At 37.9% G+C, this 25,380-nt stretch overlaps 1 protein-coding gene and 1 pseudogene across 6 annotated transcripts in view; one reads left to right on the forward strand and one right to left on the reverse strand.

Moving 5' to 3' along the window:
* The window catches only part of DENND2C (DENN domain containing 2C), an 85,919-nt gene that overhangs the window by 17,952 nt on the left and 42,587 nt on the right, over window positions 1-25,380 (forward strand). Inside the window, exon 1 of one of the 6 annotated variants that reach the window (XM_047726289.1) lies at window positions 14,846-14,866. The exons of the other annotated variants lie outside the window; for them this stretch is intronic. The gene's annotated coding sequence lies outside the window, so the exon portion shown is untranslated. Of the gene's footprint in view, window positions 1-14,845; window positions 14,867-25,380 lie in introns of those variants that run through there. 6 annotated transcript variants of the gene reach the window in all.
* On the reverse strand, window positions 16,438-16,887 carry LOC125097339 (cytochrome c oxidase subunit 7C, mitochondrial-like; annotated as a pseudogene).

Consider the following 25,380-nt stretch of genomic DNA (forward strand, 5'->3'; position numbering starts at 1 on the left):
GCATTAATTTAATGAAATTGTTAAGTTTCATGTAATTAAAGTTACTTTTATATATGTTTCCACATTGTGGCATTTCATAAAACTGCCTCTTCTGCTGAAACATTTATTCTGACTATTGTACCTAAGTGGTCTTTTTTCTTTTTTTTAAAGATTTTATCTATTCATTTGACAGACAGAGATCACAACTAGGCAGAGAGGCAGGCAGAGAGAGAGAGAAGGGAAGCAGGCTCTCCGCCGAGCAGAGAGCCCGACGTGGGGCTTGATCCCAGGACCCTGAGATCATGACCTGAGCCAAAAGCAGAGGCTTCAACCCACTGAGCCACCCAGGCGCCCCTGTACCTAAGTGGTCTTTAAAATTTAGCTATGAACCAGCACTTTTTATCCTCTTGGGTGGGAGTGGTTACCAGTCCCTATGTCTCTCTTATTCTGGGTACAAGTTAAGCACTTGGAGTGATTATCTTGAGCTTCCAGTCCTTGGCTTGAGGTAACTAGGAAGTACCTCCTCCTTTTCCTTTAGGAGGCAAGAAAATACACACTGTCTAATTTCTTTAAAGTTCTTTACAAAAAAAAAAAAAAAGATTAAAAAAAGAAGTTCTTTACACTGTCCCTTGTAATCCTTACAACTAATTATAATTCTTTTTACATAGTTGTGATAAGAGGGTAATGAACTGATGTTAGCAGGGCTGGTTTTTGGCTGCCCCACTTTATAAGCTTTGCACTTCGCTTTAGAATATGGAAGTATTTGACTCCTATTGTTTTGATCTTGGCCTCTGAGGCCCCTGCTGAAATTCCGAGAGGACAGGAAAAGTTGCATTTGACATCCTGTTATATTAGCTGATATTATTGTTATGTCTACCCACAAACAAATAATGCATACTGGTTAAATGCAGAAGCTTGGGAGCAAAGCGGAACTAAGTTTGTGTTACCTGGGTAACTTACCGAACCAGTTCTGTCTCCGCTTCCTCCTCTGCAGAAGGGAGGGAATAATAACTGTCAGAGCTGTGAGAATTAAATGTAATAATGTCTGTAGGTACTAAGCACAATGCTTGGCACCTAGAGCACTTAATAAATGATGATGATTATCAGTTAAAATATCCCATTACTCTGCAGACAGACCTGTGCTACCTGGAATTTTTTCTCTTTACCTTTTATTTGCTGAACATATTTGGGTAGTGGAAATTAGGTTCTGCTGATGAGAAATATAAGAACGGACTTAGAGAAGACTCTTCTGACCTCAGTTATCCTATTACATGACATTAAATACTCTCCTGTTCACTTGTAGCCTTCTTTATAAGACAGGAACAGTAGTGAGGATAACCAACCATACCATTAGCTGATTTGGAAGATAGGTTGTAAAATTTAGGGATTATATTATGTGGGTATTTTTTCCCCAAAGTATCTTTCAAAATTTATTTTTCTAGGTAAATTTAGTTGGATGTCTTCGAAGTGTATTTGGTAAAACATTACTTTATAGGCTACCTGCTTTATAGTACTCTTTCATTTAGTATTCTGTTTCAGTCCAAGGATATGGTTTCAACAGTGTACTGATTATGATTAACATATGTGTTTTAACAGGGGTCCTACTGTAAGAAAATTAGTTTGCATTCTTTTCACAAACATTACCTAGTAGCAGGAAGAGGTGATGTAAAGCCAATGAAATTGCTTGACAAAGTAGGGCAAATATTAGAGATTTGAATAGAATGTTGTCATACTGTGAATCAGCAAGACAGTCATCATCTGGTTTTGATTGTTAGTGTGACCACTGTACAAATCTAACTATTGTCATCCCCCTTGGCCAGAACAATAATATTAAATGTCTCTGTTTTTCTATCTGTATCATCTAAATCTGTTTTGCTCTATCAATGGTTCATCCACGAGTGAAACATTTTTACACTTTCACATCAAAAATTGAAGGTGCATGTTTACAAAGGAGGAAAAAGCATAATTCTCCAGGAAAATACAATAATCTTAAACTTGGATATACCTAACAACCATAATCTAAAAAAGAAAGGAAGGAAGGAAGGAGAAAAAGAAAAGAAAGAAATGAAAGCCGCATCCCAAAGAAATTTCAGAGTTTATAAAGGAGACATTTAGGACAAGGCAAGAGTTGCTAAGAGCTTCGTCTCTGGATTCCTGATACAGGAATCAGATAAGGATTTTTAGTGCACATAGCACTCCCAGTACTTGTAAATTTAATTTCCAGCTTCATTTCGGGATCTGTGCTCCAGAGTAACTCTTTGGAAATCAGAATTATCTCCTAAGTTCTTGGAGGCATGGTTCGCTGAAGAGCCTGCTTCCACACTCCTGAGGGATTTGGAATTTTTTATAAGATGCTGGTTTGGGAAGTTAGTACTTCTACTTTATGTAAGGCCTGTTTTACCAGGAGCCCACACAGCCTTCTAGGACCGGCACACTTCCGGATATAGTACAATGCACAGTTAACCATACCTAGTTTGCTTTAAACTAGATGATTAGCTGGAACCCTGGATTCAAGTCTGGCTGCAACAGAAGTACAATGTCATGGCCAGCCTCCTGGGTATTTAGACTGAGGAACACTTTTCCCAAATCCCATTCTTCTTTCCTCCTGCCTCTGGTGCATATCTCCCCTGCTCTCCGAGGCTTCTTTTGTGTTTCCCTGTCATTCAAGAAAGGCTAAGGATGGGTGGCTCAGTGGGTTAAAGCCTCTGCCTTCGGCTCAGGTCATGATCTCAGGGTCCTGGGATCGAGCCCCGCATCAGGCTCTCTGCTCAGTGGGGAGCCCACTTCCCTTCCTGTCTCTCTTCCTGCCTCCCTACTTACTTGTGATTCTCTGTCAAATAAATAAATATTTAAATATCTTTAAAAAAATAAAAGGAAAGAAAGGCTAAGCACTGTGCAGACATAAATGACCTCTGTAGGCAGGTATTTCCCACCTTTCAAAAAATAGTTCTTGGTGACTGGTTAACAATACTGTTGCTAAGGGAGTAGATCTTAAATATTCTTGCTACAAAACAAAATCGTAGAGAGGTGATAAGTGTGTTAACTAACCTTATTGTGGTAATCATTTCACAATATATACACTTATCCAGTCACATTGTGCTTCTAACATAACACAGTGTTTGTGTCCGTTATATCTCAATAAAGCTTTGGGGGAAAATACTTCTTCCATCTTCTGATTACTCCTCCTGAGCTTCAAAGGAAAGGGTTGTTTACATTTTAGACTTATAAAACTTTTTGCTACCTGACCCCCAAATTTTCTCAATTTACCTTTGTAAAGTGGGATTAAAGTTAATGCACCTGTAAACTGGAACACTTTACTCTGTCTCCTGGGGGTGCGCAAGATGATACACTGTGAAGCGAAAAGAGCATTTGAATTGTTATTTATATTAGTTTTCATTGAAAAAAGCAAGAAATTAGGCTTTATGGAATATTTACTATACGGATTGACATTGGTGCCTTCACTCCTTGTCAGAGTTTATCTGTGGGATTAATCCCAATGGGAAAAATGGTCATTCCCCAACAAAAAGTTGACACTGACATCCTCACTTTGTGTTCCCTTTTAGCTGTTACAACACATAATAGTTTTTATGTGTCCAGCTTATATGTGTCTGAGTAGGTAGATTTACAGATTTTTTGTTGTTGTTGCCGAATCCCTGGATATTTACAAATTATATTATATTTTATTTTTTAAGATTTTTATTTCTTTATTTGACAGAGAGAGAGAGAGAGAACACGCACAAGCAGCAGGGAGTGACAGGTAGAGGGAGAGGGAGAAGCAGACTCCCCACTAAGCAGGGAGCCCAATGGGGAACTCGATCCCAAGACCCTGGGATCTTAACCTGAGACTAAGGCAGATGCTTAACCCACTGAGCCACCCAGGTGCCCTTACAAATTGTATTTTAAATTGTAGAATTATTACAATCCTTTGAAAAATAAGATGAGTAATAGCCTTGAAAATAATTGGTATCTTATAATAGTTTCTTAGTCCGTTACCAAGAACTATTTTTAAGAGTCTGCAGAGTTAAAATAAGCCAAACAATTTTCCTTTTCTAGTAGAAAAGTTCCATAATTGTTGGTTTTATGTAATGATAATTGGTTATCAGCAGAAAATTTTAAAAATACAAACACCTTCAGTATATCCCTTCAAAGCAAAAGTGATGTATTAATAATGAATGGGAAATGTATTGTTTTTCTGAAGAATCTTCATTATTTGGAGAGAGAATTTGATATTTGGAAATGTTTTCATTGCTATTTGTTGTTGCCCAAAACAGAGGATGTGTCATCTATAAAACTCTGATATCTGCACCCTTAGGACGCTTGGAAACAATTTTCTAGTCTGTTTTAAAATCTTTCAAGGTAGTTTTAGTGGATTTTTAATCACCTTGTTAAAAATTTAAATAATATAACAATGACCAAATAGTATGCAGATATAGTCCATAGACATTGGAGGAGATGGAAATATACTAGTCACAATTCAAAAAACTTTTGCTTGATTGGTGAATGGCATCCTCAGATTTTTTTTTTTAATTCAGTCCATGAAGCTTTTCTTTCATTGGCTCTATGTTACTATGGTGAGTTATCTTTTTCAATTACTATGGCCCTTTGTATTAGTCAGCTCAGCTGCCATAAGAAAAGTACCACAGAGTGAATGCCTTAAACAACAAAATTTATTTTCTCACACTTTTTTTTTTAAAGATTTTATTTATTTATTTGACAGACAGAGATCACAATTAGGCAGAGAGGCAGGCAGGGAGAGAGAGAGGAAGGGAAGCAGGCTCCCTGCTGAGCAGAGAGCCCAACACGGGGCTGGATCTCAGGACCCTGAGATCATGACCTGAGCCGAAAGCAGAGGCTTTAACCCACTGAGCCACCCAGGCGCCCCTATTTTCTCACACTTTTGGAGGCTAGAAGTCTAAAATTGAGTTATTGGCAGGGTTGGTTTCTTCTGGGCCCTCTTCATGGCTATATAGATGGCTGACTTCTTCCTGTGTCTTTACATGTCTTCTCTTTAGGTTTGTATACAATTTTCCTTTTTTTTTAATTCTTTTTTAAGATTTTATTTATTGGGGCGCCTGGGTGGCTCAGTGGGTTAAGCCGCTGCCTTCGGCTCAGGTCATGATCCCAGGTCCTGGGTTCGAGCCCCGCGTCGGGCTCTCTGCTCGGCAGGGAGCCTGCTTCCTCCTCTCTCTGCCTGCCTCTCTGCTTACTTGTGATTTCTCTCTGTCAAGTAAATAAATAAAATCTTTAAAAAAAAAAAAGATTTTATTTATTTATTTGAGAGAGAGAGAGAGCATGAGCAAGGGGAGGGGCAGAGGGAGAAGTAGAGTCCCCGCTGAGCAGGGAGCCGGGTGTGGGGCTCCATCCTGGGACCCCAGGATCATAACCTGAGCCAAAGGCAGATGCTTAACCCACTGAGCCACCCAGGTGCCCCACAAATTTCCTTTACTTATAGAGATACCAGTCATGTTGGATTAGGGCCCACTCTGGTGAACTTATTTTAACTTGATTACTTTAATTTTCTAAAGATTTTATCTCCAAATACACTCATATTCTGAGATACTAGGGATTGGGACTTCAACATATGAATGGGTAGGGGGGGCACATTTCAGCCCATAACACCCTTAGGACCGAGCATGAAATAAAGTGAATTTAGAAGTATATCTTTCAATCACAGTTTCAAGAAAAGGACATAATGGGGACACGTGGGTGGCACAGTCGTTGGGCCTCCAACTCTTGATTTCCTCTCAGTCATGGTCTTGTGGTCTTGGGATTAAGCACTAGGCTCCCTCCCCACCAAACCCTCAGCTCATCATGGAGTCTACTTGAGATTCTCTCCCTCTTCCTCTGCCTCTCCCCCTGTTCACACTCTTTCTCTCTCAAATAAATAAATAAATAAAATCTTTTTTTTTTTTTTAATTGTGTTTAAGGTGCCTGGGTGGGTTAGCTGGTTAAGCATCTGCCTTCGACTCAGGTCATGATCCCAGGGTTCTGGGATCAAGTCCCATGTCAGGCTCCCTGCTTTGTGGGGAGCCTGCTTCTCCCTCTACCCTTACCCTGTACTTGTGATCTCTCTTTCTCTCTTTCAAATAAATAATAAATAAATAAAATCTTTTAAAAAGTAAAATTAAAAAAACAAAAAAATCATGTTTAATTACATTAGTCATCTAAAATATTTATTATTTGTAAGACTTGAGTGAGAGAGAAATGGTTATTTTATCCTCCATTTATATATTTAATTCTTTTTTTTAAAGATTTTATTTATTTGACAGAGAGAGAGGGATCATAAGTAGGCAGAGAGGCAGGCAGAGAGAGGGGGAAGCAGGCTTCCCGCTGAGCAGAGAGCCCGATGTGGGGCTTGATCCCAGGACCCTGAGATCATGACCTGAGCTGAAGGCAGAGGCTTAACCCACTGAGCCACTCAGGTGCCCCTATATATTTAATTCTTAACAAAGCCAATAAAGTGAAATTTTTAAAAAATCTCATGCTCTAAAATTTTTCATTTTTAGTATGCATAATGTTATTATAGTTGTTACATCTGTAATTTATAAATATACACAAATCAGTTTTCTTTTTTAGGCGTTTCAAGGCAAAGTTTGGTGACCTCTGACTTAGATATGTCCCTTATCAAAATGTCTTTTTATCTTGAAGGTAGTATGTAATGTGCTAATAAGAACAAGAGTTTTAGAGTTCAAATTCTGTTTTTTCCACTTAATGTAATGTATATGATCTTAAAAAGTAATCTAACCCTGCTAAGCCTCAATTTCCTCAACTAGAAAATGAAAATATCTTCCTCCAAGAGACTGTTATGAGGATTAAATGAGATTATGCATGTAGTACTGGGCAAACAGTAAATGTACAAAAAGGTTATTATTACTGTGGTGCTTAATAAAGTGGTGCTTATTTAAGTAAGTTGTTTTGGTGTTATTTCCCCTTAATTTATTCTAAGATGTTTTCCCCTCCTACAAATGGGGCAATTTCACATCATCAGAAACACTTGAAGTAATAGGCATTGCTAATTGTCATAAATCTTTCCTTGCTCTTTATACATTCCTATATTCAGGATTTAGTCATTCAGCAAATATTTATTGGGGCGTTACTGTGTGGTGCATAGTCTTCTGGGTGCTAGGAATATAGTAGTGGAAAGTCTTTTGTTCCAACAAGGGAGACAAATAATGCATAAACAAACAATGGAATTTCAGGTAAATGATAAGCTCTGTGGAGAAAATATAGAAGAGTAAAGGCATAGAGCACTATGTGGGGAAAGAAGCCTTATTTTCGTTTTTTTAATTTAATTTTATTTTTTAAGATTATTTTTTTAATTTTAATTTTATTTTTTAAGATTTTACTTATTGAGAGAGAGCATGCACATGAGCAGGAGGAGGGGCAGATGGAGTGGGAGAGAGAGAATCTGAAGCAGACTCCATGTAGAGCATGGAGCCCACTGAGGGACTTGATCTCTCATGACCCTGAGATCGTGACCTAAGCCAAACCAACTGAGCCACCCAGGCAACCCAAGAAGACTTATTTCAGATAAGATGGCCAGGAAAGGTGAATATTGAGTAGAAATAAAAAATCAAGAGGGGAGGGGTGCCTGGGTGGCTCAGTGGGTTAAAGCCTCTGCCTTCCGCTCAGGTCATGATCCCAGGGTCCTGGGATCGAGCCCCGCTTCGGGCTCTCTGCTCAGCAGAGAGCCTGCTTCCCTCTTTCTCTGTCTCTGCCTGCCTCTCTGCCTACTTGTGGCCTCTGTCTGTCAAATAAATAAATAAATAATCTTTAAAAATAAACCAAGAGGGGAAAAATGATGGTGGTGTTGATTACTGTGGTAGCAGTGAAGATGGTAAGTGGTCAGAGTTAGGGATATGTTTTGAAGGTGAAAGTACTGTTTGTCTAATCAGCTCAGGCTGCTATAACAAAACTACTGTACACTGGGTGGCTTAACAAAAATTTATTTCTCACAGTTCTAGAGACTGAGAAGTCCAAGATCAAAGTACTGTCCAATGTGATTCCTCACGAGGGGCCTCTTCCTGGTTTGCAGATGGCAGTCTTCTTGTTGTATCCTCCCACGGTGGAGAGAGATCTCATCTGTCTTATGTCTCTTCTTATAAAGGCACTAATCCCATTCATGAGTACTCCATGCTCCTGACCCCTCAAAGGTCTCACCTCCAATAACATCACATTGAGGCTTGTGGCTTCAACATAGGAATTTTGGGGGGACACAAGTGTTCAGCCTAACTAACATTGGGTTAGTTATGAGGATTGCTCCTATGGTCACACAGCTTTGTTAAATAAAATCTCCAGCACCCATTAGAATCAGTAAACAGCAAAGAAGAATCGTAGTCATGTGGAAGCTTTTTAAATAATATGGGTAAACAACCCTGTAAACACAATCACAAAATTAATGTTATTCTAGTTCTTTGACTTGTGCCTCAAAATTCTGAATATAATCTAAAGCCAACTATCATTTTTCATTCTTTCATTCAAAACAAAACAGGGAATGCCTGGGTGGTTCAGCTGGTTAAGCGTCTGCCTTCACCTCAGGTCATGATCTCAGGGTCCAGGGATTGAGTCCCCCATCGGGCTCCTTGCTCAGCAGGGAGCCTGCTTCTCCCTCTGCCTGCCGTTCCCCCTGCTTTTGCAATCTCTCTGACAAATAAATCTTTAAAAATAAATAAATTAATTAAAATTTTTTTTAAAACTCAGAAATTTTCCATGACATATGTCTTAAGAGAGTTGTTAGAATTGGTAAGGAATTAAATTTATTTTTTGAGGAGTCCTATTGCTTGCTTTGCAGTTAGGCACAACAGCTACTGAGAAATTTATATTGTCTATTATTAGTAGTATTAGGCTTTTTTTTTTAAGCGTCTTTGCTATTTTGGGAATCATTTTTAGTTACCTATAAGGCTGTTTCCTCTGATAGAAATGAGATAAAAGGCTGATATCCTGTATGTGCTTGCTTTGAAGATTTGTTGTTCAAGGAAAAGTTAACAAGATGGTAATAGTTTGAAAGGCAGAAACCAGTTTGACATTTTTTTTCCTCTTTTGCTTTAAAATATTTTGAGCAAATTCAATGAAGAATTTTATGCAAGATTTATTTCTGTGGGCTTTCTTAAAAATTTATCCAGAGGCAGGGAATCTGGGCGGCTAAGTCAGTTGAGCGTCTGACTCTTGGTTTTGGCTCAGTATTAAATATTATATTAGTATTTTATTAAATATACCTACTAGAAATTTCCAAAATGCAGATAATTTGAGCAGTTCAAATTCCTACCCATCTTCCTGAGCAGATTTTATTGCATCCAATATTTCTTTAAAAAAAAAAGATTTTATTTACTTATTTGAAAGAGAAAGCAAGCACCATGAGTTGAGGACTGGTGGGGGAGGGGCAGAGGGTGAAGCCGACTCGGGCTGAGCAGGGAGTCTGAAGCGGGCTTGATCCCAGGACCCTGAGATGATGACCCAAGCCAAAGGCAGATGCTTAACCCCAAGCCGAAGGCAGACACTTAACAACTGAGCCACCCAGGCGCCCCTGCATCTGGTATTTCTATAACACATGTCTTAGCATCCTCTGCTATAGCAAGTGGGGGTGTCGCCTTCTGACATTTAGGTTCACTTTAGGGCTTTCAAGACAGCATTACAGAGACATGTATTCTTCCCTGGCTATCAGTGTTGCCTCTCCATTTTCACCCTTAAGTGTCTTCTTTTTCTAAGTATCCCCAGCAAGAATGACTCCAGAACATTAAGATTATTGAGGTCATGGAAAATGTATACAGAAGTTTTTTGTTCTTAGAGGAATTTAACTTTGGAAGAGGATTACAGAATACTAAGGGGTGTAATGGGAGCACTCGGGAGTATTAACTCCAGGTCAAGGTCTAAGGAAGGTTTCACAGTAAAACTTTGAAAGGGTCTTGAAAGTATATTGTGTGTTCAGGAAGTAATTAGTAGCTATCATGTTTGTGTTAAGTAGGCTCCACACCCAGCGTGAAGCCCAAGGCAGCAGGGCTTGAACTCACGACCCTGAGATCAAGACCTGAGCTGAGATCAAGAGCTAGACGCTTAACTGACAGAGCCACCCAGGCAACCCGATAGCTTTCATTTACTGAGCAGTTACTATATGCCAGGAATTGTCTTAAATAGTTTTTTTTTTACATCATTTCATATTTAATCCTTACAACAGCCTTATAGACTGAATACCCGTGTCTTTTGTGGCAGAGAGTACCAAGACCAGTATCAGTTATACTTAACCTCTTTGTGCTCTGTTTTCTCTTCTGCAAAATAAGGATAATGACAGTATTTATATCTCATGGATTATTACAAGCATGAGATGAGTTAATATTGGTAAAGTGAGTAAAATTATGCCTGATTTATAGATTTATAGTAACACTCAATAAGTATTATCTGTAATAATATGATCATTCTATAGATAAGGAAGCAGGCTTAGAAGGATTACATAATTTGAGGTTACACAGCCAAGAACCAAGACTGTTGATATTTGAACTCTAGCTCTAAACCACTGGCGGATGTAAATTATTTGATGTTCTTGGAATGTAGCATGTAAGCAAGGCAAATGGCAGGAATCAAGCTGGAATGAGAGCGTGAAAGATCATCTATATCATATAGAGGAGTATGGACTTTATCTTGTCTCTGGATACCATGAAATATTTACGTGTTTACTTTTATCACTTAAACCAAAAACTATTCGAGTAGCAAATTTATGACCATATTTTATGTATGCACTATAAGAGCGCACATATATGTATCTATGACATTTTTAAAAAGCTTTAAAATTTCATGACTGGCTTATCCCAATTTTTTTCATTAATTTTTGTTGACCATGTGTTTGTTTTGCCATTTTGTTGGCATTGACTAGCAAACACCACAAACAGTAGCAGGGGTCAAATGTTGAAAGATAGGTTTGTGGAGGAGAAAACCCAATATTGAGTAAATAATACCTACTAATATAACTTATTTCTGCAAACTCGTGTGTGGGGTTATTGTTCAATTTATGTCCTATCTCAGTTCAGTTCTTGGAAGTACATTGTTCCTTTGGAATACGTTTTGATAACCACTTTGGTAGATTATGGAGCACCAGAACCCACCAAAAGTTTTAACTGGCTTGTGATTTGATCGTATCTAACTTTTAGAAATATCATTTTGGCAACAGTATTGGAAGGGAGTTGATATTAGAGGCAGGTAGGTCATAGAGAAGGCTATATTATGGTAGTTCTAGAAGAAGAATGGTAAGTACATAAGTTGAGGTTGTTGTAATAGGGATATTACATATACATATACATATTATATGTATATGTAAAATATACATATAATATTTAAATAAGTTGTGGCAGTAATGTCATAACTATTCTTGGTCACTTACGTTATACAAGAGACTTTATATATTATTTCATTTGATCCTTCTAATAACTCTACTGATGTGTGTTATCACCTTGTTATGGAGTAAGGCTTGGATTGGTTAAGAGTACAAGGCCCACTACCAAGTAAGTTGGAGAAGATCTGAATCCAGGTGTCCGGCCCCAAAGCCTACACTCTGTTTGTATCCTGTACCATAATGCCTCCTTTATAAATACTGTGGTCTGTACCTATGTTTTATAACATGCTTTTTTAAAAATTTTTTATTTTTTTTTTTTTTTTAGATTTTTTAAAATTTATTTGACACAGAGAGAGAAATCACAAGTAGGCAGAGAGACAGGGGGAAGCAGGCTCCCTGCTGAGCAGAGAGTCCTCGCGAGGCTCGATCCCAGGACCCTGAGATCATGACCTGAGCCGAAGGCAGAGGCTTTAACCCACTGAGCCACCCAGGCACCCCATGCCTTTATTTTTTAAAGATTGTGTTTATTTGAGACAGAGCGAGAGTGAGCATGAGTGGGGGGGGGGGGAGAGGGAGAAACAAGCTCCCCACTGAGCAGGGAGCCCAACGTGAGGCTCGATCCCACGACCCCGGGATCATGACCTTTACCAAAGGCAGACACTTAACCAACTGAGCAACTCCTAAACATGCCTTTTCTATGGCTTGTTTCATTGATGCTGAGTTAAAGATGATTTATTCTGTTTACTTAGGAATAACTTTCTTACATTCAGAGAATCTTCTTATCTCTTTCCCTTCCAAAAAAAGAAATTTTAAAATATTTTTATTAAAGAAGCCAAATATAAACGGAGCACATTGTGTCTCCTGAATATTTCTTTGCATTCTTAATCTAACAATAACAGTCAGTAAGCAGCACATTGAACTGGCTTTAATAAAAACCAAAGACTGTTTGTTATTAAAATATCTGGATGTATTTTATTCTTCTCTCACAGTTGCCTATTGTGATACTTTATGCTTCGTGTATTTTTCCAAGGACCTACTTTGTTCTGTGTTGATATGGCAAAAGCCTGTATGTTTCTGAACTGTTTCAGTGCTTGAAATTCAGCTAGCAGTAGACAATTATCTTTAAAGATTCATGTCCTGATATCCTTCCTCTGAACTCCTTGCCTTGCATTGAAGTGGATTCCCATGGCTCTAGACAGACTTTCCAAGTTTTCTGACCACACTGCACCATAATAAATACATGTACAACCCATTACACACACACACACACACACACCCCTGAAATAAACATTCTGAAGCAATACTTACCCTTACCTTCATGCAGGGTATTCTGATTTATATTATTGTTCGCTGTTCTATTTCATTTTAAGTCTTAAAGTCATTTAAGTCTTAAAAACATTTTAAGACTCTTCCTCTTCCAGTTAGGATATAGGACTTGAAAAACATTTGTTCCCATAGTAACAAGAAAATCCTGGACAAAATAAAAATCATGCATTTCTCTGGGGCTAGTGAATAGTAGTGGGTGCAAGGAAATTTTGGTGAACTGAATTCCAAAGTGAATTCCTTTATAAGTGAGCAAAGAGCCATAACAACTTCCATACCTGAGGATAAGCATATAGTCTGGATACAAGTAGCCCTGGCATAGCTGGTGAGGCTTCCCAGAGGAAAGAGAAAAATCTGCCAAGTCTTAGTTCATAGTATGGACTGTTGGAATTGGAATGTGGTGCTTGCTTCAGCAGCACACATACTAAAATTGGAATTGGAGAGTGGATTGGAATCTGGAAGAATCCCAAATGCAAAAACAAACCACTTGGCCCAATAATTATCTGCTGTTTCAGTTTTTACTCTCATGCAGGGGGTATGAGAGGCACAAAGAAGTTTTATAGTCACACATATTTGTGCAGTGATATCCTGCCAGGGTTGAATCCAGAATTGAACCAAAAATAATTGAAACCATACCCATCCTTAGTCCATCTCAAATACTAACAGTATTTAAAAGGTAGCAGTCGCTCAGGAGGTTAGAGGTTGGGCTAAAACCAGGTGAATTCCATGTAGTAAGACCTGCTACACAGCTTCAGCTCAACTTGACTCTATGAGGAATCTGAATGATCAGCCTCTCAATCTAATTACCAGAGAGAGGAATGTTTATAATCTCAGAAATACATAAAGAAAAACAAACACAAAGTGTATCTAGTGTATCTTTTCTTCTACTGTTCTTTTATAGGCAGTGTCACGAATATGATTAAAAATTACAAAGTAGTAGGGGTGATTGGCTGGCTCAGTGGGAAGAGCATGTGATTCTTGATTTTGGGATTGTGAGTTTGACCCCACAGTGGGGGTAGAGATTACTTAATACATACATACATACATACATACATACATACATACATACGTACGTACATACATAAATTAAAATTACAAGACACTAGAAGAAAAGAAAACGTGAGCCATAATGAAGAGAAAAAAGAGTCAATAAAAGGAAACCTAAAGGTGACACAGTTGTTGGCATAGCCAACAAGGGCTTTAAGATTATTATAAATATATTAAATAATATACAGGAAAAAAATAAAATGGGTGAAAATATGGAGTATTTCAGAAGAGGAATGGAAATGTTAGAAGAACTGGATAGAAAATTTGAAGCTGAAAAATACAATATCTGAAATAAGAACTATTAGATGGACTTAAAATCAGATTGGACTTAAAATCAAATTTGGACTAAACATTGTAGAATGTTTAGTGAACTTGAAAACAGGTCAGTAGAATTTATCTAAACTGAAGCAGAGAAAGAAAAAAAAGGTGAAAGAAAATAAATGAACAGAGCACAAGTAACCTGTGGAATAATATTAAATCATCTAACATATGTGTAGTTAGAATCTTAAAAGGAGAAGAGAAAGAATGGGGCTTGGACTCATGACCCCAAGATCTAGAGTTGGATGTTCTACCAACTGAGCTGGCCTGGTGCCCCAGGATATAACTTTGTTCAATAAAATCCACCCATTTTAAGTGTATGGTCAGTTAGTTTTGACAAATGTATACACCCTTGTAACTGCCATCCCAATCAAGATATATTTTCATCACCCCCAAAAGTTCCCTCATACTCTTTTGAGGTTAGTTCTCACCCTCCTGGCCCTAGACAGTTACAGATCTGCTTTCTTTCATTATAGATTAATTTTGGCTGTTCTTTAATTTCATATAAATGAATCATACTTTATGTATTTTTTTGTTTCTGGATGTTTTTGGGAGATGTCTGTGTTGTGCGTATTGTGGGTTTTGTTCCTTTTCATAGTTGAGGAATATCCTGTTGCATGAATATATTACACTTTGTTTATGTATTCGCTTGTCGATGGCCTTTAGGTTGTTTCTAATTTGGGCTGTTCTGAATAAAGATGCTGTGAATATATTTATGTAGAAGTATGTGTGTGAACATAACATTTTTCTTTCACATGAAATACCTACAAGTGAAATTGCTCCTTCATATGGCCAATCATATGTTTAATTTTATAGGAAACTGCCAAGCTGTTTTCCAGTGTTTGTATATTACAACGGAACAGTGTTTGATAGTTCCAGGTACTCCCATACTTAGTATCCTTTCACATTTTAACCATTTTAGTGGGTATGTAGTGGTATCTTGGGTTTTAATTTACATGTCTTTAATGACTAATGATAGTGTACCACTTTTCAGGTACTTTATTTTACTAACTGGCTACTCATAAAATCTTTTGTAAAAAGATCCATCTGATGCATATTTTAATTATATTGTTTGCCGTATTCATTTGTAATAGTTATTTATATGTTCTGGATTTAAATGCTTGTCAGATATATGTAGTTTGAATGTTCTCTGCCTGTTTGTGGCTTGCTGTTTCATTTTTAAAACATACTTAGAAGAGTGCAAGATCTTAATTTCTTCCTTCTGTGGGTTTGTGCTTTTTGTGTCCTAAGAAATCTTTTCATTGGGGCGCCTGGGTGGCTCAGTGTGTTAAGCCTCTGCCTTCAGCTCAGGTCATGATCTCAGCGTCCTGGGATGGAGCCTCACATCAGGCATCTTGCTCAGCGGGGTGCCTGCTTCTCCCTCTCCTGCTACTTGCCTCTTTGCCTACTTGTGATTTTCTCTCTGTCAAATAAATAAATAAAATCTTAAAAAAAGAAAAGAAAAGAAAAAAATCTTTTCCTTCTCTAAAGATTTTTTTTTGTCTCTTCTTTCTTCTAGGAGGTTTATAGTTTTATCTGTTGGGTTTAGGCTTATGATATATTTCAAGTTAACTTTTGTAAATGCTGTGTAATGGTGAAGGTTAATTTTTTTTCCCTGTAAATATCCATTTGTTCCAAAGCAATCTATTAGAAAGATTTTTTCCCCCAGCTTTGTGGAAGTCTATTGACTATATTAAGTGTGGGTCTCTTTCTAGACTCTGTACTGTTCTATTGATCCATTTGCTTCTGTTTTCACTAATACACATTGTCTTGATTACTGTAGCTTTTCAGTGTCGAAATCAATAGTATATGTTCTTCAACTTTCTTATTTTTGAAAAAGTTGTAGGCTATTTGAGGTCCTTTGCATTTCCAGATAAATTTAAGAATCAGCTTGTCAATTTCTGCAACAAAGCCTACTGCGATTTTGATTAGGACTGTGTTGAATCTACAGCTCAATTTTGAGAGAATTTGATGTCTTAACAAAATTTAATCTTCTAGTTCCTTAATGTAATGGATCTCTGTTTATTTAGTAGTTCTTTAATTTTTTTTCTTAGCAATATCTCGTATTTTCAGTGTACAAGTTTTGTACCCCTAAGCATTTCATGATTTTTATGCAACTTTTTAATGTTATTTTACATTTCGCTTTCCAATAATTTATTCCCTCTATGTATAAGTATAGTTTCTCTATTACATATTGATCATGTATCCTGAGACCTTGCTAAATTCCCTGATGAATTTTAGTAGCTTGTTATTGTAGCTTTCTTAGGACTTTCTACATATACAGTCATGTTTTATTTCTTTTCCTTTTTCTTTCTTTTCCTTTTTTTATGCCGTAAGTTTATTTACAAACATATTATGCTGAATTCAAGAGTTTGATTCATTTTTTCAAAGAGATTGAACCTCTTAAATGTTCCTTTTAACATCTGTTTAATGGATTAATTAAAACATCCTTATTTCTTAAGCAGCTGGTGTCTTACTATTAAAAAAAAAAAGGTGCTGCAAATCCAAATCCAAAGTACACAGTTATCATAATCAGTAACTGCCACTTGTTTTCCATTGAAAATGACAAATTCTTCCCTAAGCCCTTTTCATAGTGGCTCCTACAGACCACATAGGTTGTGAACCACTAGATGGTCTGTCCCAGTGTAGCTCTGTTGGGAGTTCTGCAAAAGGTGTAGGGACCCAAGATGTTGGAAATGGCAGCACCACACCAAGTCCTCCTCTTTTTCACGACCTTGTTCCTCAGTGTGTCAGAGGCGAAAGGGCACTTTCCCTATCTAAATGAAATAAGAGTGTTGAATAAAAGCAGTGAAAGAAGATATCCTTGCCTTTTTCCCAATCTTAAGGGAAAAGTGTCAAATCTTTTACCACTTAATATGATATTACCTTGGTTTTTTCATAGTTGCCATTTATCAGATTGTGGAAATTCAATTTCTGATTTGCTAGAAGGTTTTTTCCCCCAATTATGAATAAGTGTGAAATTTTTTCAAATGCTTTTTTGCATCTACTAAGATAATTACGAGGGGACTTTTTTCTTTATCTCATAAATATAAAGATTTTTAATTTTAAAGCAACTTTGCATTCTCTTATAACTCTACTTAGTCATGACTCAGTATTTTTTATGTTTATTTATGACTTTTATTTGCTGATGTTTTGAAAGGACTTTCACATGAGTTCATGAGTTCTGTTCTATATTTTTCTTCCCTTGTAGTGTCTTTGGTTTTCCAACAGGGTAATGTTGGTCTTACAAAATGAGTTAAGAATATTTCCTCTTCTCTCTAGCTGGGGAAACTTGCTTGGACAGTGACACGTGCCAGAAAATGTTAGGGGTGCCATGTCAGTGTGATAGAGCGTTGGATGTGGGCTGAGAATTCAAAGATGAGCAGATGTCTTGATTTGGGCTCTCCCAGAAGCAGACCCAAAGACAAGGGAAAGAGGAAAGGATAAAGTTTACTTCTCTCTCACTGAAAGTTCTGGAAGTAAGTGGTTCAGGCCTGGTGTGGTAACTCTACTCCATGAAGTTCTCCAGACAGAGATCACAGAGAGAGAGAGAGGAGGAAGCAGGCTCCCCGCCAAGCACAGAGCCCAATGTGGGGCTTGATCCCAGGACCCCGGGGATCATGACCTGAGCTGAAGGCAGGGCCTTAACCCACGGAGCCACCCAGATGCCCCTCCAATAACATATTTCTTAAAAACCCCTCTGATCATGGCTACAATTAACCAGTCAGGAAACAACAGGTGTTGGCAAGGATGTGGAGAAAGGGGAACCCTCCTATACTGTTGGTGGGAATGCAAGCTGGTGCAGCCACTCTGGAAAACAGTATGGAGTTTCCTCAAAAAGTTGAAAATAGAGCTATCCTATGACTCAGCAATTACATTACTGGGTATTTACCCCAAAGATACAAATGTAGTGATCCAAAGGGGCACCTGCACCCCAATGTTTATAGCAGCAATGTCCACAATAGACAAACTATGGAAAGAGCCCAGATGTCTATTGACAGACGAACGGATAAAGAAGATGTGGCATATATACATATATATTGTATGTATATATATAATGGAATATTATGCAGCCATCAAAAACCTGAAATCTTGCCATTTGCAACAACATGGGAACTAGAGGGTATTATGCTAAGCAAAATAAGTCAGAGAAAGACAATCATCATATGATTTCACTGATATGACAAATTTGAGAAACAGGACAGAGGATCATATGGGAAGGGAGAGAAAAATGAAATAAGATGAAACCAGAGAGGGAGACAAATCATAAGAGATTCTTAACCTCAGGAAACAAACTGAGGGTTGCTGGAGGGGTGGAGGGGTGGGAGGGATGGGGTGGCTGGGGGATGGACATTGGGGAGGGTATGTGCTATGGTGACTGCTGTGAATTGTGTAATACTGATGAATGACAGACCTGTACCCCTGAAACAAATAATACATTATATGTTAATTCAAAAAAAAAAAAAAGAATATTTCCTCTTCTGTTCTCTGGAAGAGTTTGTATAAGATTAGTATTATGTCTTTGAATGTTTAATAAAATTAACAAGTGAATGATTAATAAAATTAACAAGTGAAGCTGTGTGGACCTGGAGTTTTTTTAATGTAAGGCTTTCAATTAAAATTTTAATTAAAAAAAAATAGAGACACTCAGAATTCCTGTATCTTCTTGTGTCTGTTTTGGCAATTTATATCTTTCAAGGAATTTGTCCATATCATTTAAGTTGTTGAATTTACGACAACAAATTTATTCATAATCATCCTTTATATCCTTTTATGAAAGATCGGTAGGTAATGACCCCTTTTTCGTTCCTCATACTGCTAATTTGTGCTTTTTCTTCTTTTTTTTCTTTGTTCAGCCCACTTAGATGTTTATCAATTTATTGACATCTCAAATAACTTTTTATATTTCATTGATTTCTCTGTTGTTCGGTGGTTGTTATTTCACGAATATTTACATCTTACTATTTTCTTCTACTTGCTTTGAGTTTAATTTACTTTTTATTCCTTCTTAAAAAACAACCTTAAATCATTGGGATTTTTTTTCAGATATTAAGTGGAATAATGACATTCAAATTTCACTATAGGATTTAGAAGCATGTAATATTGAAAAGGATGGTACATTTTGTGCAGGATGGGCAGTAGGATAATTTAGACAGATGTTAATGTAGAGCATTTAATCTGGAGAATAATTTAAAGTGATGACTTGAGGGGCGCCTGGGTGGCTCAGTGGGTTAAAGCCTCTGCCTTCGGCTCAGGTCATAATCCAAGGGTTCCGGGATTATGAAGTGAGGCCCGTTTAGGGCCTCTGCTCAGCAGGGAGCCTGCTTCCTCCTCTTTCTCTCTCTCTCTCTCTGCCTGCTTCTCTGTGTACTTGTGATCTCTGTCTGTCAAATGAATAAAAATTTTTTAAAAACTTTAAAAAAATAAAGTGATGACTTGAAACTTAATGGAATAAAATGTGTTTTAACTTAAAACAGCAAGATACAGTGTTTCCAAACTTTTTTCTTTTTATAACATAAGCATTTCCAAATATCTTGGCATTTTCCAGATATCTTTTGATTATTTATTTTTAATTAAGTTCCATTGTGTGTTAGAGAATCATTCTCAGGATGACTTCAGTCATTTAAAATTCATTAAGTTTTATTTTATTGTCCAACATATGGTTTACTGGTAAATATTCCATGTATGCTTGAATATATATTCTATTATTGTTGGGTGTAGTGTTCTAAAATGTCACTTAGGTCAAGTTGATTAATGGTGGTATTCAAGTCTTTTATCTATTTCCTGATTTTCTGTCAATGGGGCTATTACTCATGAAGAGTAATGAAATCCTCAGTAAAATTACAGATTTGTCCATTTGTCCTTTTGGTTCTACATTTTTTGCTTCTTACATTTTGAAACTGTGTTATGACATACATAAACATTTAGGATTACTCAATCTTGGGGGCACTTGGGTGGCTCAGTCATTAAGTGTTTGTCTTCAGCTCAGGTCATGATCCCAGAGTCCTGGGATTGAGCCCGCATTGGGCTCCTTGCTAGTCAGAAAGCCTGCTTTTTCCTCTGCCACTCCCCATGCTTGTGTTCCCTCTCTTGCTGTTTCTCTCTGTCAAATAAACAAATAAAATCTAAAAAAAGGGGGGGGGGTTATTCAATCTTCTTGACGAATTGTCTCCATTTTTGCTTGAAATGTCTTTATCTCTTTACTCTGCTAGTATTTCTTGGCCTAACCTCTTTATTGTAATAGAAGTGTCTTGAAATTCAAAATGCAGTTCTTAAAGAAGTGCAGAGTTAGGTCTTGTTTTTTGTTTTTTAATCAAGTATGATCATCTTTGCCTTTTATTTAGAATTTAGCTCATTTACAGTTAACATAATTATTAGTATGGTTAGATTTAAGTGTACAGTCTTGCTATTCATTTTCTGTTTCTGTTTGGGTTTTTGTTTTTGTTTTGTTTTTGTTTTTGTTTTTGTTTTTGTGGTGGTGGTGGTGGTGGTGGTGGTGGTGGTTCTTGTGGTTCTTCCTCCTCTCTGCCAACACTGTCTTTTTCTGCACTGAGAATTTTTTTAGAATTAGATTCTAAAGTGATTGCTTTAGAGTTCACATCTTTCCCCTTCAGATAATGTACTACATGGGGCTCCTGGCTGCCTCAGCCAGAGGAGCATGCAACTCTTGATCTTGAGTTTGTGAGTTTGAGTCTCATGTTGGATATAGAGATTACTTAAAAATAAAATCTTTAAAAAAATGTACTACTTCATGTATAAAGTAAGAAATTTATATATTTCTTTCCATTTTCCTTTCCCTCCTTTGCACTCTTCTTACATTTTATTCCCACATTGCTATAAATTCCACAATATAGTGTAGACAGGGCCGGCTTCATGGGCAGACAATCAGTGTAGCTGTATAGGGTCCTGCACTCAAAAAGGCCCTTGTGGGGCTTTATGCTCTGTTGTAGACATCTTGAAATTCTGATAACTTAATCTTTGAATTTGTGGGGGTTTTTTTAAGATTATTTATTTATTTGACACAGAGATAGAGAGCACAAGTAGGCATAGCAGCAGGCAGAGGGGAGAGGGAAAAGCAGGGTCTCTGCTGAGCAGGGAGCCCACTGTAGGATTTGATCCCAGGACCCTGGGATCATGACCTGAGCTAAAGGTGGATGCCTAACTGACTGAGTCACCTGCTTTTAAGACTTTTTAAAAGCTTTGTTAGGGTAGTTCTAAAGTAGTCTTTATTGTAGGGCTAATTTAGCTCTACTGACAAGCCATGCCCTCCAAACGTCTTTACTGAATTGCCTGGGTGTTCAACAAGTCTGCTCCTCTATAGATCATTGGAAGTTGGACATTTCCCAGCCCTTTGTGAACTCTGGGTATTAATCAGCTTCCAGGTCCCCTGTAGTTGTTCTTTCCCCAGTAATTTGTTTCCAGCAGTGTTACCCTGTGCCTTAGCAGCTTAGTATTTAAACCAAGATTCCAGGGATCCTACATAGATTTCTGGAGCTTTTTCTGTGTTGCTCCCTCCTATCTGATACAGGGCCCTGAAAATGCCATCTTTCCTAGCCCCTCCAAACTCTGATCCATTTATCTGTAACTAGCAAGTGTATCATGTTCTGTGCTGTTTTCTGGAAAGAGCCTCCAAGGTGAAAACTGAGCCAACATAGTGCCTGCCTCATTCATTTTTCCTCATTTAGAGGTTACAGTCCTGTGTTGTCTGTTATCCAATATCAAAAGCATTTATTTTATTTAATCTATAAGTCTGGTTTTGTAGTTATGCTGGGAAAGCAAGTCTAGTTCAATGACTCTGTTGTGGCCGGTGGTAAGAGTCTTTCTTGTCCCTTTCATCATTTTTCTTTTTTGTTTTTTTTTTTTTAGATTTTATTTATTGATTTGACAGAGATTACAAGTACACAGAGAGGCAGGCAGAGAGAGAGGAAGGGAAGTAGGCTCCCTACTGAGCAGAGAGCCCCATGCGGGGCTCGATCCCAGGACCCTGAGATCATGACCTGAGCTGAAAGCAGAGGCTTAACCCACTGAGCCACTCAGGCGCCCCTTACATCAGTTTTTAAATCAACTTTCAGAATGTTCCAGATTCTTCCTATTTTGTCAGATTTTTATGGTTTTTTTTTTGTTTTTTTTTTAAAGATTTTATTTATTTATTTGACAGACAGAGATCACAAGTAGGCAGAGAGGCAGGCAGAGAGAGGAGGAAGCAGGCTCCCCGCTGAGCGAAGAGCCCAATACGGGGCTCGATCCCAGGACCCTGGGATCATGACAGGAGCCGAAGGCAGAGGCTTTAACCCACTGAGCCACCCAGGTGCGCCAGATATTTATGTTTGATCAAATAAAATGTTTTAAAGGATTTGGATTGAGAAGCTTTCCCATGTAAGGCTTGAGTTAGTAAAACAGAGCATCAGTATTCTCTTTTCCAGAGAGTTTCACTTACCTGAATGGACTCAAATTGGTTTCTTTTTAATATGTTAAGAACACAGAATTCTGTATATGATAAGTTATATTATACATTACATTTTAAGCTGATAAAGTACAGCTGATGGGCTTCTTGGATGAAAATAAATCCTCAAGGGGCTGCCTGGGTGGCTCAGTGGGTTAAGCCTCTGCCTTCAGCTCAGGTCATGATCTCAGGGTCCTGGGATTGAGTCCCGCATCGGGCTCTCTGCTAGGCAGGGAGCCTGCTTCCTCCTCTCTCTCTCTCTCTGCTTAAAAAAAGAAAAAAAGAAAGAAAGAAAGTAAATCCTCAAAATAAATAAATAAATAAAAACAAGGGGACCTAGGAGCTCCTGGGTGGCTCAGTGGGTTAAAGCCTCTGCCTTCAGCTCAGGTCATGATCCCAGGTTCCTGGGCTCGAGCCCCACATCGGGCTTTCTCCTCAGCAGGGAGCCTGCTTCCCGCCCTCCTGCTTGCCTCTCTGCCTACTTGTGATCTCTGTCTGTCAAATAAATGGATAAAATCTTTTTAAAAAAAAGGAGGGGGGCTGATGAAGGATCACCTCTTTGGGAGCAAAGAATAGGGGGAAAAAAGTTTGATTAGTACCCTTTATTCCAAACATGGTATTTTATTATGCTTCTAAAACCATGCTTGATTTTTCATATTTGTACATCTTTTGTTCTGTCGCTGTTTCTTCTGTTGAGATATCCATTATGGTGATTGAGTGCTCTCCCTCCTCTTTAAGTTGTGAGTCCTGCCTGCTGCCTTAGTCATCTTTACTGGGAGGGAAGTCTGACTCATTTCGTGGTATTAAGAAAAAAATCCTAAAAATTGTTGAAGTTGTCATATTTTCTCAGTCTCTGTTTTTGTTAGAACCATTGCAGCGAACTTGAGGAAGTAATCTCTAGGGATAAATGTGTGAGTTGGCTTGAGGGAGTTTTCCAAAAGATGAAGCTGTGGAGAGATCTAGGACTTGAAAACTGGGCCGGCACTTGGGTCTTAGAATGTTTCTGGTAGTGGAGATCAACGCAAGAAACTGGGGATGTGAGGGGTGTGATATGAAGGATCGCATGGAGCAGGAGAGCCCTGTAGAGGAGGTGCTGGGGAGGAAGATGGCTCAGAATTCAATTAGGTTGAAGTCAGACATGAGATGCCTCTCGGTTTGGTGAGTGATTCTTATTTTTTGGAGGGGACAGAATCAGAGAACTTATATATGAGAATAGACAAGCCACATTATAAAGAGTTTAATCTGTCAAAAAGTGGAACTGTGAAGTCAGATATAAAGGTAAATTCTCTGTACTGTCTAGGTAGATATCTGTCTAGTTAGAATGCATTAAAACTTTTTTGTTTTTGAAATCATTTGTCCATATTTTGAAAGTTGCAGTGTATTAATACGTATGTTTAGGAGCAAGTAGCATTTGTTTATAATGCCGCGTATGTTAGGAGTGTCTTAGGTTCCTCTGCTACCTGCTTGCCACTGAAACACCATCAATACACATCATTCATAATTGTGTGTGAAGTCCATAAATCTAGCGTTTGTTGCTCGTGATCTTCAAGTTAAAAATTTCTTTGTTCCTGGGGTCTCTGGGTGGCTCAGTCAGTTAAGCCACTGCCTTCAGCTCAGGTCATGATCCCAGCGTCCTGGGATGAAACCCTGCATCGAGTTCCCTGCTCAGGGTCTGCTTCTCCCTCTCCCTCTGCCTGCTGCTCTACTAGTGCTCTCTCTGTATCTCTCTGTCAAATAAATAAATAAAAATCTTTAAAAAAAAATTTTCTTTGGCCCTAAAAAAAAAAAATTTCTTTAGCCCTAGCAACTTTCATCTTTCTTCCCAGTTTGATCCATTCGTACCTTCCAGTCATTCATACATTATATATATTCACATATTAACAAAGGAAAGGTAAAGAAAGCATTGACAGAGACTGCTGAAAACCTCTACTAGGCTCCTAGGAGAGAGAAAAATACAGTTGACCCGTGAATGACACAGGTTTGAATTGTGCAGGTTCACTTCTAGGTAGATATTTTGCGATAAGTACAGGACAGCGCTGTAAATATATTTTCTCTTCCTTAAGATTTTCCTTAATATTTTCTCTGTTTTTTATAAGAATACAGTATATTTAAAAAAGAATACAGCATGCAGCCTGAAGGTTTTCAAAAGAAAACTATCAAATGCCTGCTGCTACCACCCTTTTAAATTGCTATCTTTTGCAAAGCACCAGTATGTGTTTTAGATTGATTTCCCTATTTTAGGGAAATGACAGACAGTAGTTTCAGTTCTGATGGTATAAGCAAAACAAATAAAACATGTTTATAAAAGTTGTATCTTGAAACACTGGTGTTCAACAGCTAGCAGCTTCTGTGGTTCACCCCATGCACTGTTAGTGTTTCAAATTTTATGGTTATCTCCAGCAGCTATTTCTGCAGTTGCATTTATCTTTTGTCTAACCCTGATTGAATTACCTTTTTCTCATGGAGGCATTTATATTCAGAGTGGTGATTCCTTCACTTAGATGCATAGGGAGAGTCACAAGTTTGATGGAGATGACAGTTTAGTAATTTATGTACTGTTGGAATTTGTGCTAGCAGTTTGAGCACTAGTTCTGTGTGCCTATGAACTTAATGCTGCTTGTCATATCCCACCTTGACTTCGTGGAGAATTAATCCCATCTATTCAGCAAAGGCTACTAATACTAAGTGAATGGTATTTTCTGTGCAGAAATGGAATTTTGTTTTATTAGCCTTTAGCTAAGGAATTTTTCCAGTAGGTGCTCAGCTACTAAAGAAAAACAAAAAACAAGACACAAAACTATTCTCAAACATTCATTATTAGACAACTGGAGTTTTTGCTGGTTTTGTAACCTACTAAAATGGATAGGCTGTTGAACATTCCACATTCAAAAAGTTTTTTGTAGGGTGGTGGGGAAGGGGGCATATCTTCAATGTTTATTTTAAAATAAAA

The sequence above is a fragment of the Lutra lutra genome, chromosome 4 (genome assembly GCF_902655055.1).
Source record: "Lutra lutra chromosome 4, mLutLut1.2, whole genome shotgun sequence".
Classification (NCBI taxonomy): Eukaryota; Metazoa; Chordata; class Mammalia; order Carnivora; family Mustelidae; genus Lutra; species Lutra lutra.